The sequence below is a fragment of the Ictidomys tridecemlineatus genome, unplaced genomic scaffold (genome assembly GCF_052094955.1).
Source record: "Ictidomys tridecemlineatus isolate mIctTri1 unplaced genomic scaffold, mIctTri1.hap1 Scaffold_52, whole genome shotgun sequence".
Taxonomy (NCBI): domain Eukaryota; kingdom Metazoa; phylum Chordata; class Mammalia; order Rodentia; family Sciuridae; genus Ictidomys; species Ictidomys tridecemlineatus.
In genome coordinates, this window is record NW_027523416.1 from 2,273,766 (window position 1) to 2,291,923 (window position 18,158).

At 40.1% G+C, this 18,158-nt stretch overlaps 1 pseudogene across 1 annotated transcript in view; it reads left to right on the forward strand.

Moving 5' to 3' along the window:
- LOC144373870 (endothelin-converting enzyme 1-like) overlaps nucleotides 1-18,158 on the forward strand; it is a 58,047-nt pseudogene that overhangs the window by 11,852 nt on the left and 28,037 nt on the right. Inside the window, exons 3-4 of the transcript XR_013433407.1 lie at nucleotides 11,565-12,268; nucleotides 16,890-17,101. The product of XR_013433407.1 is annotated as an endothelin-converting enzyme 1-like (transcript). The remainder of the gene's footprint in view (nucleotides 1-11,564; nucleotides 12,269-16,889; nucleotides 17,102-18,158) is intronic.

The following is an 18,158-nucleotide window of genomic DNA, read 5'->3' on the forward strand; positions in this document are numbered from 1 at the left end:
GTTTTGGTCAGGGTGTGGTGAGTTTTGTTTTATTCTGTTTTTTTTTTTTTTTTTTAGGTTGTTTAGAACTTTTCTACATGTGAGATATGGTCATTTTTGAATAAAGAGAGTTTTACTTTTTGCTCCTGTTATCTCTTCATTCTTTTCTTTAAAAGTATCTTTACTTCTAATTGATGCATCGTAATTATAAAAACTTATGGAGTATAATCTGACACTTAATACATGTGCACAAATGTAGATAATGTCAGGGTAATTAGCTTCTCTGTCACTTAAGGCATTTATTATTTCTTTGTGGTAGGAATATTTGAAATTTTCTCTACTACCTATTTTGAAATATTTTCAGTTAATTGTTGTGAACTATAGTTAGGCTGTTGTGTTGTAAAACATTAGGAGTTATTTTTCCTGTCCAGCTGTACCCTTCTACCTGTTAATAATTCACTCTCTGTCTTCTTTTCCCCATGTCCTACTCAGGCTCTGGTAACCACCATTTTCTTCTCCAGTTCTTTGAGATCCAACTTTTGTTCTATATATGTCGAAGAACATATTCTTTCTGAGCCTGACTTGCTTCACTTAACATAATGTCTTCTTCTTCATCTCTCGTCTCACAATGGACAAGCTTTCATCCTTTTGATGACTGAATAATATTTCATTGTATCTACATATCACATTTTCGTTATCTACTCTTTTGTCAGTAGGTGCCTAGGTTGATCCTTTATTGGCCATTTTTTTACTGTCTTTGTGAAAAAGTCTGTGTCTTTCAGTCTTTTGAAAACTGGATTGTTTTTGTCTTGAGTTTTTGATTAACTGGTATATTCTAAATATTAGTCCCTTGTCAGATACATGGCTTGCAGATATTTTCTCTATTCTGTCAGTTATGTCTTCATTATTTTGATGGGTTTCAGTATCATGAAGAAGTTTTAGTTTATGATAATCCAGTTTATCACATATTTTGTTTCCTGTGTTTGTGAATTGATAGCAAAAAATATCTTTTCCCAGACCAATGTACTGAAACATTTCTCTATATTTTCATCTAGTAGTTGTATAGATACGGGTCTTACATTTAATTTTTTATCATTTTTTTGTAGTTTTTTTTTTTATATGGTGAAAGATGGGGATCTAGTTTTCATCTTGTGGATATCCAGTATATATCCAGTTTTTCTGGAACAGTTCAAGGAAGAAACTTTCCGTTCCTCAATGTACACTATGGGTACCTTATCCCAAACTGTCCACTGTTATTTGTGGATTTATCTCTAGGAACTCAATTCTTTTGTACTCTATGTTAACACCATGTTGTTTTGGTTACTATATCTTTGTAGTATCTTTTGAAGTCAGGTATTATAATACCTTCAGCTTTTTTTTGCTCAGGACTGCTTTGGCTATTTGGCACCTTTTGTGATTGCATAAAACTTTTAGTTATGTTCTGAGAAAACATATTTGCTTTGTTAGGAATAATATTGAATTTGTAGATTGATTTGAGTACTGTGGATATTTTAATAATAAAGATTTTTTTACTCCATGAACAGGAAGTGTCTTTCTATTTACTTTTGTCCTCTTCAATTTATTTCATCAGCATTTTGTTATGTTTGTTGTAGAGATTAGTCATTTGTTTAAACTTATTCCTAGGTATTTTATTTTTACTTCTTTTCACTTAAGTTTGTAGGTATTGCAAATGGGACTATTTTATTGATTAGTTTTTTAGCAATTTTGTTTTTGGCATATTTAAATAAAAAAGCTACTGATTTTTGCTAATTGTTATATCCTACAACCTTAATGAAATGTATTCTTTTTAACAGTTCAGAAGAATCTTCAGTTTTTTCTATATATCAAATCATGTCCTCTATAAACAAAAATAATTTACTTTCTTCTTTCCTATTTGGGTGCCCTTTATTTCTTTCTCTTGCTTTATTCCTCTGCCTAAGATTTCCAATATTGTGTTGAATGAGAACAGTGACAATAGACATCATTATCTTTTCCTTCATCTTAGAGGTAATGATGTCAGCTTTTACCTATTCAGAGTATTGGTTACAATTTTGTCACATGTGGGCTTCATTATCTCAAAGTATATTTCTTCTTTATCTAATTTTTTGAGAGTTTTTATCACAAAGGGACATTGAATTTTATTGAATATAGTTTTTCTATCCACTGACATAATTAGATGATTTTGTCCTTTCTTCTATTAATGTATTACTGTGCTAAGTTTATTATTTTGAACCTCCTTGTATCCCTGGGATAAATTTAATTTGATCATGGCACAGGATCTTTTTAATGTACTTTTGTGTTTGATTTGCTAACATAGTTTTGAGAATTATTGCATATTTGTTCATCAGGGATATTGATCTGTAATGATCTGGGTTTTGGGGGGAGAGCAGGGGGGCAGGGATCAGAGAGAGAATTCGCAGCAGTTGATCACAGAGCCACATCCCCAGCCCTATTTTGTATTTTATTTAGACACAGGGTCTCACTGAGTTGCTTAATGCCTCAGCCTCCTGGGCCACTCGGATTACAGATATACACCACCGCGCCTGGCTATAGTCTGTTTTTGCTATTGTTTGTTTTTGCCTGGTTTATTTATCAGGGTAATGCTATCTTAACAGAGTAAGTTTTCAGGGGTTTCCTCCTTTTCATTTCTTTAAAGTATTTAGAGGAGAACCGGCATTATTCCTTCTTTAAATATTTGGCAGAATTCAGGCATGAAGCCATCTCATCCTAGGTATTTCTTCTTTGGTAAATTTTTGTATTACTGGTTATTGATCACTTCTGATTTTTGTCATTGTGATTCAACTTTGTTAGGTCATATGTATCCAGAAATTTATACTTTTCTTCTAGGTTTTTCAATTTATTCCTGTATAGTTATACATCATAATCCTTAATGATTCTTTGCATTTGTATTTCCTGATGTTATTTACTTGGGTCTTCTGTTTCTTTTTTGTTGTTCCTATTGTTGTTTAGTTAGTCTATATAGTAAAGATTAGTCAGTTTTGTTTATCTTTTAAAAAATCCCTTTTTTATTAATCTTTTGTATTTTTTAAGGCTCTATTTTATTTATTTTTGCTCAATCTTTGTTATTTTTTTTCTTCTACTAACTTGGGGTTTGGTTAATTCTTTTCTAGTTCTTTAATTTACATCCTTAATTTGTTTTTGTGAAATCTTATTTTTCTAATGTAAGTACTTGCTACTATAAAAATTACCTATTTGTTCTGCTTTTACCATATTGTCATAAGTTTTAGAACATTATTTTTATATGTTTGCAAGAAATTTTTAAATTTCCCTATTGGTTAATGAAGAGAATATTTTCTAATATGCATGTATTTCTATAGTCAATGTCTAAAATTCTTACTGTTTTTCTAGTTATATTTCATTGTTTTCAGAGGAAGATACATGCTTTGGCTTCATTTTTTTCAAATTTGCTGAGACTTATTTTGTGACCTAACATGCCTGTCCTGTGCTCATCATTCAGTATTGCATTATTCAGTCTCCATGTATTTATATAGTTTCTGTAGTTTTCTTGGCCAATGAATTTATTTTGTTATGATCTGATATGATGCAAAGAATTATTTTAGTTTTTGAAAAATGTTTTCAAAGACTTGTTTTGTGTCCTAAAATAGGGTTTACCTTGGAGAACATTTCATGAGCATCTGAAAAGATAGCATATTCAGCTGTTGTTGGATGAAATATTCTGTAGATGTCCCTAAGTCCATTTGATCTATAGTAGGTTTTATTTGTGTAGTGTCTTTATGATGTATCTATTGGAGAATTATATTGAAGTTACCATGATTGTTGTATTGGAATTTATCTGAGTCTTACTGTCAAATATTGTTTATTTTGTCTCATTCAGTGCATAGGTATTTGGGGGATAATATTTTCAATCTTTATTTTTTCTTGTTGGACTTTTTTCTCTACCAGTGATCTTTTTAGCCACTTTTTTTTTTGGATTAAAATTTGCTTCTTTCTGATGTGAGAGTTACCACCCCTGCTTCTTTCAGGCTCCATCTGCATTAAATATAATTTTCCATCTTTTCATTTTCAGTCTGTGAATGACTAATATACTCTTCTAATGAGATTTATTCCTTTCCGAGATCTCCTTATTAAAACTTCTATCATCTTCTGTGTGTAGAATTTTCTATTTTTCTATAGTATTTGCTTAGTGGTCATGATTTCCTTTTGTTTATTCTTATCACATAAATTTTTTATTTCTTCTTAGGTTCTGTCACATAATTACTGGAAATAGCAATCTAGGTTTATAATTACATTCTTTCAGGGCTTGAAACAATTTGTTCCAAGCCTTCCTGGCCTTTAGAGTTTTTGCTGAGAGATTTGCTGTCATTGTGACTGGTTTTCCTTTATACATGTCCTTGGCATTTCTGTCTTGTAGCATTTAAAAATTCTTTTCTTAGTCTGTATTTTTGGTATATCAGTGTCATGTATCTCTCTTGTTCTATGAGCCTTGTTAGGTCTTTTAATGTCCCATATTTCTTAGATACTCTGCTCATGTAAAGTATTCTCATTAATATTTTCTCTTCAAGGCCTAAAACTTTGTTTTCTACATCACCTAGTCTATTAGTAAGAATTTCAAATGACTTTTGTATTTGATTGAGATTTTTATTTCCAAGATTTCTGTTTGGTGCTTTTTATGAATCTGTATCTTTAAATTCAAATGCTCTTTTATAGCCTACCTTTCTTCCTTTAGTTTATTTGATAGATGTTCTTTTACTTCAGTGATCATTTTAACCAATTTTTGAATTTTTAAAAAATATTTGTAGTTTTTGATGGACGATACCTTTATTTTATTTGCTTATTTTTATGCAGTGCTCAGAATCAAATCCAGTGCCTGACACTTGCTAGAGGAGCACTCTACCACTGAGCTACAACCCCCGTCCAAAAACTTGTTGAATTCTTCATCTGACATTTTCTTGACTTCAGTGTCTATGAAATCAGTTATTGGAGAGGTGTGAATTTTGAAAACTATCTTATTACCTTGTTTCCTCACATTTTTTGTATTTCTGGGTTGATATTTTCACATCTGCTAGGATGATTATCTCTTCCAGTGTTATGTAAGGAACTTTTTAGTGAGCTGTTTCTCTTAATTGTGTGCCCTGAGTTGGGAATATGTCTATGTCAAAACTCACACCCAACATTGATTTTATATTCAGTCCCTCACACTGTTTTGAGAGGAGATACAATCAGCTGTAATCAATTCAGAACAAAGCCATATACTAATAAACCTTCAAAAAATATTCTGAACATGTTCTTCTCAATCTCTTTTATCTAAAAGTGGAAAGTGGAGTAATTCTCTAGCATAAGTTAAGAAATTAGGTATTAAAGAAAGTACATTGCTATTAAACTGTGGGGTCATGATGAGGAAAGAGGGAAAGGAAATGGCAGTGGAGAGACAGGAGTAGAAAACACAAAAAGAAAAAGAGGGAGATAATATAAAGTGAACAAGGGAGAAAGAGGAATGAGTAAATCCATTTAATTCATTAAATATATATATATTTATATATATAATTGTGTTAATGAACACAATATTAAATAATAGGGAGAAACCTAGCAAATCAATATAAAAATAATATCTGTGAAATAAAAAACTATTTTTAAATTATTTTTTACTAAACTAATTGAGATGGAGAGATTTCTTATTAGGCCTTCTGGATTTGAATTTCATTGGGTTTTGGCTTAAGGGCATTTTAAGTGGAATAAACCAGGTAAAAAAACATGGTCAGTGTTAAACTTATTCAGAGGTATAAATTTCCATTCTTTAAGACCTTCACTCTTTATTGCTTCTTTTGCTGTACAGACATTTAGTAGTTTAATATGATACCTTTTTTTTTTGCTTTTGTTTCCTATACTATTTCTGTTGTTTTTTGTTTTGTTTTGCTTTGTTTGTGTGTGTGTGTGTGTGTGTGTGTGTGTGTGTGTGTGTCTGTGTGTGTGTGTGTGTGTGTATGTGTGTGTGTGTGCTTCTTAAAAATATCCTTGGCCATAGCAGTATCCTGAAGGATTTTTCCTGTTTTCTTTTAGTGGTTTCAGAATTTCAGATCTTACATAAATCTTTAGTCTATGTACAGTTGATTTTTGAAATGAGGTCTCATTTTATTCTTCTGCATGTGGATACCCAATTTCCCCAGAATCATTTATTTAAAACACGATTCATTCTCCCATGTGTGTTTTTCAAATCTTTCTCTAAAGTCAGTTGGCTATATATGCTTGTGCTTACTTCTAATATGTTTTGTTCCATTGGTCTTTATGTCTCTTTTTTGCCAATCCCAGGATGTTTTCATTACTTTGTAGTATTTGGGGGAAGAGGGGTACTGGGGATTGATCCCAAGTGCAATAGGTAACCACTGAGCCACATCTCCATCCCCTTTTATTGTTTGTTTGTTTGTTTATTTAAAGTTTGAGATAGGGTCTTGCTATATTGCTGAGGCTGGCCTTGAACTTGCAGTCCTCCTGCCTTCACCTCCCAAGTCACTGGGATTAAAGGCATCTGTCATCATGCCCAGCAGTTTTGTAGTATATTTTGAAGTGAGGTATTAAAATGCCTCCTGTATTTTTGTTTTTTCCCAAGGTTGCTTTGGCTATTGGGGGTATTTTGTGAACCCATGTAAATTTTAGTATTGTTTTTTTTTTTTTTTTAAGTTCTGTGAAAAATGTCATTTGTACTTTGGTGTATGGATTGCTGTCTTGACTCTTATTTCAGGTAATTTTGATACTGTTGATGTATAACAGTGCTGCTGAAGGGTGTGTGTGTGTGTGTGTGTGTGTGTGTTTTTAAGGTTGATTTTGTCTCCTTCAACTTGATGAGTTAATTTACTACTTGTAATTGTTTTCTAGCAGAGTCTGGATGTTTTTTGTTTTTGTTTTTTAAATATATAAGATCAGGTCATTTGCAAACAGTGACAATTTGATGATGGCTTTCCACTTTGTATGCCCTTTATTTCTTTTTCTTACCTAATTGCTCTGGCTAGGATTTCTAGTACTATGTTGCAAATGTGATGAGAGAATGGGCATCCTTCTCCTTTGCAGTTGTTTATTTTTGATGCATTTCTTTTTTCATGATTTATTGTTAATTTATTTTCATAATGTTTCATTTAATTCTTCAGATAACTTTCCTTTAATTCTTTGGTTATATTTGTTAGAGCCACTTTAAATTGTCTTTAGTAAAGCTGGGCATATTAGCTTAGTGGTAGAGTGCTTACCTAGCATTCTGCTTTTGGTACTGGGGATTGAACATAGGGTTCACTTTACTACTTAGTTCTATCCGCAGCCCTTTTTACTTATTTTTTTTAATTGTGAGACAGGGTCTCACTATATTACTTAGGGTCTCGGTCTCCTGAGCTTTTAGGATTACAGGCATGTGCCACCACACCCAGTTTGCCTAGCTTTCTTGAGACCTATGTCTCATCAATCCTTATTATGATCAAAAGAGAAGATTCTTGGTATTTGACATGTGGGCCCACAGAGTCCTACAGTGTTTCAGATCCCGAGTATGGGCCATACTTTGCTGTTTTGTTTTTTGTTTTTCTACTGGTGGGGGGGGAGCACAGAGCTTTAGCTTTTCCTCCCACTTATTTTCTTATAGAATGTATTCTTTTAAGATGCCTTCTTCTGTGCTTATGAGTATTTAGTACTTGGATTCCAACAAATCAGCTCCCTGAGCATCAAAGCTGATGGTGTTCATAGGCATGCTCAACCTTGGCAATCTATTCTATCTTAGGATTTTTAAAGAAATCAGTTTCATGCCAGAATGCCATAGGCATCCATTCTTCTTATCCTAAGTTCACTAACTTTTTATAAGTAAATGTTTTTGCCTTTTTTTTTCTTAACTGATTTCCAGAGGACCAAAGTTGGGAGTGGAGTTGGTATTGGGTTTTGTTGTTGTTGTTGTTGTTGTTGTTGTTGTTGTTGTTGTTTTTAAAATATATATATATTTACTTGTAGTTGGACACAATATTTTTATTTATTTTTATGTGGTGCTAAGGATCGAACCCAGTGCCTCACACATGCAAGGCAAGTGTTCATCCACTTTGCCACAACCCCATCATCCCTGACCCTGAGCTCTTTTTGATATTTATTTTGAAAAAGGGTCTTGCTTAGTTGCTAAAGCTGGCTTTGAACTTTTGATCCTCTGGCCTCAGTCTTCAGAATCACTTGGATTACAGGAGTGTGCCACCACACCTGGCAACAACCTCCACCTTGTATACGCCCCCTGCAAGGAGTGAAGAAGAATTTTCATTCTTCTGTTACACTACCTTCATGTATGAATATTTTGCCTCTTGGTATGGAAATCTAGGTTAAATTTTGAAGTTCTTTTTTGTGTTTTTATTCTTTAAAGTAAAAGATTCACTGTTTCTGTATTGCCTTAATGCCACCTTTAAAAGGAAGTCTCCTGTCATTCTTTTCTTGCATCCTTTGTAGTTAATTTCTTTTTACTTTGGTTACTTTTAGATGTTTCTACTACTGGTTGCTTTTACACTGTTCTGTTATGGTATTCTTTGTTATGTTTGTGATCTTCCTTTTCTTTCTTATTGTCTTTTCTTAACATATTATGGTTTTCTGTAGCTTCTTGAACATGTAGGTACTTTTTTTCATTTTTCTCTTTCCTTTCAGGACTTGTATTTTTTTATTGAATGCCTGACATGTTGGGTTTTTCTTTCTGTTTCAGATAGTTTTATATTATTACAAATATTACTTGTACTTTTTTTCTTGGACACAGTTATGTTTAATCTTTTCATACCTACTTTTAAGGTTTGTTAAGTGGACTGGAAGAGCATTTAGTCTAAAGCTAATTTTCTCTCCAGCATTTAGATAATAAATTTTGTACTCTATTCTGTCTCCTGTGAATTATAAGATGTTCCCACCCTGGCCTATCAGAACACAAACTTTCTACCCATGTGTTTTTGCCCCCATGCTCATTTTTTCTGGTCCTTCTATTCTTTCTCCATCCTAGGGTGGTTTCTTCACATATGTACTCTCTACTACTCAGCTAAAGAGACCATAGGGTTCTTTTGCTGATTTTTAGAACCTTCTCTTTCTGTTTAGTTGTCCCTTTTGATCCTGCACCTTATATCATATAATCACCTTGGCCTTGCTGAAGTCCCAGCTCCTTCTCCACACTATTATGTCCTAGCTCTGCTTAGGTTTCCCTGCTTACTATGCTGCCTGGCGTGTATAGAACTGGTCCAATTTTAAGGCTTACCTTGTGTTATCCCTTGTCAGGGATCACTGTCTTTTTATGATTTCCCTGAATCTGTAACACCAAATGAAACAGCATTTACTATTTAATGATTGATTTTTATTGAGTCTTGCCAAAGCTTTCAGCCTATTATTCTCATATAAACAAGAATTCTTTAATTTCATGGTGTTAACTTTAACTGATTTGTATTTTATTTTATCAGACCTTATATCAATTTGTATTAGATCTGTTTTAGCTTACTATTGATATATAAAAATTCAGCCATTCAAAACAAGTGCCAGTACAGTTGACAATATAATCTACCTCCCAGATATGAACAGTATGCTATGGATATCGGCCATTAATTTTCCAGAAGTATCATTCAGTTTTTTTTTTATTGATAAAAGCATGATGTTACTCTCTAGTGCTGAGAGAAAAAAAGATAGTGACAATGCACTTGAAAGGGTTTGGTCATCATTGACCAGAGGGCTGAGGGAGAGAGAGAGAGGCTGAGGTGGGCTCCCACAGGCTTCTGCCCTGGGATATGGATGTTTATGCCACCACTGAGGATTTCTAAGAGAGAGAAGCTGGTGTGAGGGAGGGAAGACCATAAAGTCACCTTCAGGATGTATTTGATTGTTCCTGGAACAGTTTCTGGCCTGAGGAAGCACTCAAAACATACTGTTAGATGTCCCAGTGAGGGGTCTGTGGAGGAATTGAAAAATTAGGACCTGATTGATATAACCTGAGGTCAAGAGAGGACATTTAAAACGTAGGCAAACGAAGACACAGAAAGTTTAGGAAACCTGTTCAGTGTTTTCTAGTGAGTCAGTATTAACTGTCCGAACGAAATCTAGCTCAATCCCTTTTTCATTCATTGCTCTGGTCATACAATAATGATGCTTATATTAATTGTTTCATTTCTCCACATAGAGAGAGAAATGTCCTCGGACAACAGCAACACAATAACAATAAGTGACCAAATCATGTTTTGGTAGATCTTAGCATCTTCAACCCCAACCCAAACAAGCACAGGTTTGTGAAGAGGTTACCTTTGCTGTCCACTATGTTATACTGTGTTTACTGTGTTACAATAGGATACCAGCTGGCAGCATCTGGTGAGTCAGATATGGAGCTTGAGTAAAAGATGTGGCCATAGGGAAAATGTGTACAGAACTCTTCTTGCATACATGAACTTGGACCTTTGGGCTAAGGTTAGAATTAGGTCAGTGCCCTCCACTGAGTTGAAAGAAATTTGGGTTTTCTTTCTCCCAAAAAAGGAAACACCACATTTGACTTTGATGTAATTATATATCTTAGGCATCAAATTTATATAATGATTGTAAAACCCAGAGAGCTCAAGAGCCTTAAATGATATACTAAGAAGAATGTACATTTAAGTAAAACTAGAAGTACTTTACAGCACCCTGGCACAGTGACCTCTGAGAATCGATGCTCCTTTTCTATACTGAAGGGCACACACTGAAATATTCTCAAATAAATCTTTGAGGACACAGGTCAGAGATGTAGATAGCTCTGCACTGAAACTTGCCTGTGTGTCTTATTTGACAGAACAGTTCTTGTTTTCATTTTTTGTTTGTCTGCAGTACTGGGATTGAACCCAAGGTCTTGGGCATGTTAGGCAAGCACTCTTCCTAATAAGCCACATCCCCCATCCCTTTTAATTTAATTTTATTTTAAGTTGCCAGTACTGGCCTCAAACTCACAATCCTCTTGCATTACCCTCCTGAATAGCTATGATAACGAGCATGTGCCTTCATACCCAGCTTTCATTTTCCTCTCTAATTGAATATGTTTTCAAATTAGTCACAATGATTTCACTTTTGGTTCTCTGTCCAGCAGGAAAGGTTTTATGTGATCCACTTAGCCAGCCCCTGAAGCTTTTGAGTTTACTAGTGCTGAACTTTTCTGACAAATTTCTACATAAGCAGCCAGTTACCAATAATATAATTACATGAAGCCAAAATATTCTCATGATTCAGCCTATACTGAAACCCTAAGAACTCTCTCTGACTTCCTCTTCCACTGGGTTGGTAAGAACACAAAGCCATCTCATATCCTAACTTCACAAAGCCTGGGTCTTAGGTGTGAAAATGAACATACCTGTTGCACATGTATCTGTGTTGCTGAGGTACAGTTGCAACGTTAAGCCAAAATGCTCAAAAATGGCATGTAAAACAATCTTCAACATCAGAGCCCTGAACAACCTGAGTGCATCTGAAAGGCCCCTGATGCATGGTGATTCATAGTGAGGACAGTGTGAGCTGTCCTTTAGCACTGTGGTGAACACTAAATGAGACCACCTTTTATATATTGTCTATATTTGTGTGTGTGTGTGTGTGTGTATATATAAACAAATTTGAATTTTCAGGATGTTGTGAAATTAGATGGAAATAAACCTGCCCGAATCTCACCAGTAAAGACTCCAGAGGTCAAGAGTTATCCTTCCTGGTCGAGGTACCGTGGTAATCTCCTTAGCTTGGAAGTCCACAGGCATGGCCCACAGCTGTGGTCTTGAAGGTAAACAGACAGAGTGTCATGGGTAGCCAACTCTGGTAAGTTGTATTCCTATTCCCAACTATCCACTGTCTCCCCTGTGGGATTATTGTGCATCCAGCCCTTAGACATGTGGCTTTCTGTTTCTCTGAATGGGCAGAGCCCATGTCCTGTGTTTTGGAATGTGAATAGATGTGGTGTCTGAGTTGAAGCTTTAAATGTGCCTGATTGGATGGTTCCTACCCCCTGCCATGAAAACTATACAAACCAAATAAGTTCCATGATGGTTAAAATCTTTCCTAAACTTTCATGTAAGTATTAATTCATATCATTTTCAAAAAGTAGCTGTATGTGCATAGATATATGTGTGTCTCTCAATGTCCTCACCTGTAGAGGTGGGACTTCAGTTGGGTCTGAGTCTCCATCACACCTCTTCATGTGTCCTGTATCTCATATCTCAGCCCAGGGAGGTGGGCGGCATGGATGGTATGAAAGTCTTGGAACCAGAAGGACCAGCAAGTTCTCAGTTGGACAAGCCACGTCACTTCCCAGAGCCTTCGTCTTCTCTACTTTAAATGGGTAAGCAGTGCCCAATTTGGAGATGGCTCTGAGGAAGTACCTGGTGCCTGAGAGGACTTTCTCAGCTCGGTTCTGGGCACTGCTGTTGTTAGGACGTGGGACAGTTAGTCTGCCACTGCCTGCTATCCTCAGTCCCAACAGACTAGTAACAAAGGCTTCTGTTTACTGTACACCACTTGTGGGCCAAACGTCTGTCATTTAAGTCTGTCACCTCCTGTCCTCCTCAGAGCACCCCTGCAAGGTGTGGTTGCTTTGGGTCCTTTTCCGTATGAGGAAATGGGCATAGACCAAGTAACTTGGCCAAGCTTACACAGCCAGTGGGGGTCTAGTGTCAGGTGGAGTGGAGAAGTGTGCACAGGCTGCTGGCTCCTGAGGGCTCTGGGGCCCAGGCCCTGCCCACCGGCTTTGTAATCAGGATGCACTCCGGAGCACACCAGGACCCCAGAGGAGCTCAGCTCTGTGACCCAAGGCCTTTGCACCGCTCTGTAAGTGGGTATGTCTGTTCCATCCCACATGGTGATGCCATGGGGCCTCTCAGGTCCTGCGGTCAGGAGTTCGAGGCTGGATCTCATGTCCAGCTGCGTAGATCCAGTCAGTGCCTCATTGCTCAGCCCTTACACAACCCAACAGGGTGGATTCAGGTTACAACCAAGGCCAAGGGCCCACTCTCCTGTACCCCCACATCCTGCTTTCTGCTAGTCCACCTGGTGAGCAGCCCCAGGGGTTCCATCCACCAACTTGGTCACTCACCCCATCAGAGAGTTCATGGCTGTATTGAGCCTTTGCCACTGTGAAGTTGCTGACCTGTGAAGGTAGCCGTATTGGGCTGGGGTGAGGAGGGCCCTTGGGGGCCTGAGGAGAGGGCAGAGACTTCATCTGTGTCACCCCTGCATCCCTCTTGTATGGGACCCATATCATTCATTCATTCCACAAACGTGACAGGTGCTTACTCTGTGTCAGGCACTGAGCTAAGGGCCTGTGTAATACTTAAGAAATAATCACTTGATTATTTAACTATTTAATGGTTTATTGGCTTTTTACCAAATGTGCCTGGCCCAACAGGTGCTTAATGCCTGTTTGATTCATTAATTACTAATCTCCAGACTTCTAACCATATGTGCCTGGAATCGTGCCTGCATAACTTAACTGTGCAAACAGTAAATCAAATAGATGAAATTTTCTTAGAGATCCTGCACCTACTGGAAGAAAAAGTAGGCCCAAATCTTCATCATGTTGGCCTAGGAACTGGAAGTTGGAGTGAACCACAGAGTAGGAGGATTAAGCCTTTCTCTGCTGAGTGTGTGTACCTGACTGTGCAGGTGTGAGTTGCGAGTGTGTGCATGCAACTCTCTGTCAACAGGGCACATGCAGATCTTCCTCACCCTGAAGCTGCCACCTTACCTTGTCCTCACCGAAGTCAGTCCAGAACAACTGGCCAGTCAGTGTGGAGCCTGGCCAGCCCCGTTGCTCAGCTCATGGCCCAGGACACGGGGAGTGGGGCAGATTCAGCAGCCAGTGTTGCCTGCGACCATCCTTAGGAGTTTCTGTACAGAAAGTTTCTTCACCAGGAACCAAAAGGGAACCCCCAGGGTCAGCTCCTAGTGATCAAACCCAAAACAATTCTGCCAAGTGGGGCCCACACTGAAGAATCCTGCTTCTGCCTTGTGTTCCTGGCTCTCAGGGCCTCAGACAGATTTTCCCTGGCCTAGACCCAGGAGAGGAATGAGCCGGGCAGAGGATCAGTGACCCTGGGCCACCTGAGAAAGCAGTGGCCACCTCGGATGTTGACAGTAAACTCGTTACACAGCAGTAGGTGCTGACATTGGCCACGGATGCACAAACATCAGGCCAGTCAAAGCAGATCCTCTGGTGATTCTATAAGACCCACCGGTGAGTGATGTCTGGCCAGTGAAGTCATCAGTATATTTCAAACCATCTTTGATAGCACTATCCAGATGAGCGCTTTCGATGTGGGTCTGGTTCCTGCTTCTCAGCTGACCACACATCCTAAAGGGAAGAAATATGAGCCCTGCTGCAGGTGGTGACAGGCGCTGGGCAAGGCACTTTCATTCAGTCACTTGTTCATTCCACATATGTGTATTGAAGAGCTGCCGGATGCCAAGCACAGTGACAAGAAGGGGACATAGAGGAGCAAGGGAGATACCTAACCCACCCTCAAGCTCATTTCTAGTGCAGGAGGTGGACAGGGAGATATGGTCGTGACCCAGCACAGCCCACGCTGAGATGGCAAACACCCAGGCAGTTAGGGACCCAGAGGGGAAGAGGGTCTGGAAAGGTTTCCCTAAGGAATGGAAGCCTTGGATGAACAGGGTGGGAAACCATTAATTAACTAACCAAATATACATTAAGACCTGCTTGGCCAAGACTATTTGTTTAAAGATCGTCAAACCCTAGAATAGTTAGATAACTTAAAGGTCACTGCCCGGGCCCAGCCAGGAACCTAGGGCAGTGTCTGCAGAGGAGGCGCCAGCTGAGGATACCACCTGCAGGTCCGACTCTAGGTGCTGGTTTCTGCTTTTGTCTTCAACCCTGAGCCCCTCAGCAGTCTGCCTTCTGGGTCTTTCCACCAGCCAGGATCGTGCCAAGCTTTACTTCCTGTGGTTTGGTTGTAACAACAATAGGTATTCTTTTTCTTTCCCAAATATGAAGTTTTATCATAATAGTGAATAGGCCTTGTCAAGCCACACACAAGTTCTCTTCTGCCTTCCCCCATAAATAATCCTGTCGTCACTGTGGCTGGGGACTGGGACATGCAACTCTGAAACTCATGACGGAGCTCATCTGGAAATATTGAAAATGGCAGCTTCGGTCCTGCCGTAGAAGAGCTCTGGGTTCACGCACAGTAGCTCAGTAATTTTTAATTACTGCCTAATCTCAAAATTAAGTCACCCTGATTTTCTTGCTGTGGTGTGACTCCTCTGAGCCCTTCATCCACCTGAAGGACTTGGGGTTTGTCAGCTGAGGTGGATAAGCCCCCGGGGGACCTGCTCAAGACCCTCAGCCCTGCTGGTATTGTTTCTGAGTGAGCTGAAGGCTGCAGTCTTTCCTCCTCTCTAAAGATCAGCCTGGAAGCTCAGACCTGTCTGATGTACCCTGTGTGATGGGATCATGTGAGGTCTTCCTGTCGTCACTGTGAAATGGACCCTGGAAAAACTGAGGCTCAGAGGTTTTGTTTTTGGTTTTCGTTGGCAGTGCTGGGGGTTGACCCAGGGCCTTCGGTGGCAGATGCATACTGCCAAGCTGCGCCCCCAACCCAGGGTTGTACAGGAGGTCTCTGCACCAGATTTGAACCCAGATCTACCAGTCTCCAAAGCTACCCAGCCTCACTGCCTCCCTGTGTGTTGAAGGAACCAATCCTGCCAATCAGGCCACTTCAGCCTCTGCTATGGCCACCAAAGAGGAGACGGACAGCAGGAAAACATGGCCTTGGGGCTGCTGGGCCAGAACAGGCCAGCATTGGCTCTCAGCTCTCCTGTGAGGCTGGATGACCTTGATCTGGTCGCTCTCTCAGAGCCTCAGTTTCCTCAGGGATATCCCACCCGCATCTGACGCTGAGCAAGGGTTGAAAGACCGTGAACGTGGGTGGTGGTCCTGGTGCCCAGCCTGTTCAGGAAGCAGTCCCCCCTGTGGCCTGGGTGGCTCCTGTGGGCAGGCCATGAGCCTCTGGGTACCTGCCAGATTGGTCCTTTCCAAGAGCTCATCAGACAGCCTTGAGGCAGGGTCTGGCCCTTGCTCACACCTTTGGCAAACCAGCCTCTCAGGTTGTTTCTGTTTATTTATTTATTGTTTTGGTTTAGGGTTGTTCAGCCACCAACCCCCCCCTCAATTGGGACAAGCAGCTCTCCTGCCTGGTGAGGGAATGGCTTCTCCCAGTCCTTTCCCTGTCCCTGAGTCCTGGTACCATATATCCACATCACCCAGTTGGCTCCTAGTCAACATTCAGTTTAGTTTTGTAAATAAGTGGCAGTTTCTCCTGGTGTGTTTTGACTTTGCTTATGTAACATGTGTGTCCCCAACAGAAAAGGGAAGGACTACCTCCTGTCTCTCCACCTCGCACACACTCTGTACTCAGCAAAGGGCCTCAGTATTGATTTTGTGGAGTAGCTGAGTGCGTGAATGAGTGGATAAGTGTGTTAAGCATCAGGGAATAATAAGAAGTTAGAGAATCTTTGTGGAGGAAGGGTTGATCAAGGGAAAAGCACCCCTGGGTGTGCTGGTGCCCTCCTGTAATCCCAGATTACGTCGGAGGCTGAGGTAAAAGAATAGGACATTTGACGTCACCCTCAGTTTAGCAAAACTGTCTCAAAGTGGTGAAGAGCCCCTGGATTCAATCCCTAGAAAGAGAAAAAAGCACCTGGGCTCTGGGTTCTTTTAAGCCACAGAAGGGACTTTAGGCAACGGGCAGAAGTCTTATTTCACAAACCAGAAGATAATGAAGCTGCTGAACCCTTTCTTGTTCGGGGTCTAGTGACCATCCAGTTCCTAGTCTGTTCGGTCAGGGCAAGGGTGGAGCTTGTGTGCTGGGGCCCTAGGCTACCTGCGCTGCCCTCCCGAACCCTCCTCCCTGCCCATCACTGACTTTTTTCCCTTACCCCTCCAGGAACACCCACAGTGTGCCTGAGCGAGGCCTGCGTCTCAGTGACCAGCGCCATCTTGAACTCCATGGACCCCACGGTGGACCCCTGCCAGGACTTCTTCATCTATTCCTGTGGGGGTGGATAAAGGCCAACACCGTGCCTGATGGCCACTCACGCTGGGGGACCTTCAGCAACCTCTGGGAACACAGTCAAGCCATCATCAAGTACCTGCTGGGTAAGCACCAATGGGGACACTTAAGGAATGGGCTGCAGGGGACGCCACCTACTGCACCTGCCAGCCAGGCCTGGTCACAGGAGGGGCTTTGCCCTGTCACTCGCTGTGGGGCCCTGCTGTGTGAGTTATTCGTCTCTAGTCTCAGTTTCTTTGTGTAACAGCATTAATAACATCCAAACTGTAGAGTCGTTTTGTTTGAGGTGCTGGGAATCAAACTCAGGGCCTTGCATATGTTAGGCAGGTGCTTTGTCAAAGTTTTGAAACAGGGTACTTGCAAAATTGGCCAGGGTGGCTTCAAATTTGCAATCCTCCTGCCTCAGCCTCCAAAGTAGTTGAGATTACAATCATGCAGGGCTTTGAGCACTACAGAACACACTGTGATGCGTCAGCTCGTCTGTGACATATACCAGGCACACAGGAGCTGATAGCTGTGGTCATTTTATTTTGTGGCTTCAGGATGCAGCATCGTCCTTGGCTAGCATTGACTGAGTTTTGAAAGCTGTGAGCAAATGGAGTCAAGGCTGGACATACCACATCAGACTTTAAGGCCCAACGGAAGTTCTAACAGCTTATCGGAGAGTTAAGTTGTCCACGTAGGCAGGGTCTTCCGTGGCCTCACAGACTCTCCAAAGTACTTTTGACTTTGGGGTTGATGGTTTCATCCTCAGATTCCAATTCCCCACCTGCCTTGTGTGCAGCTGGATTTCTGGTTCATGTTGTTGAATTCCCATCAGCCCCATGGAACCCAGAGGGAGTTGCAGTGCCAGGCTGCACCCCACTCCTGACTCAAACCCCTTGGCAGTAGGGACCTTTTACTGCTGCCCCCTGCTATCCCCTGTCCTGGGACCCTAAATGCTGGGAAGGGCCAGATTATGAAAAAAACAATCCATGCAGCCATGCTGGACAGACCTTGGCTTTGACAAATGCTCATTAACTTTTTGAAAACCACTCAAGACACCCAAGGTAGGTAAAATGAAGAAGCTACCTGAGAGGGGACAAATCTTCTCAAAAGGACAGTCATCTCCTTACAAGACAGGAAATGATTCTAATTTGACAA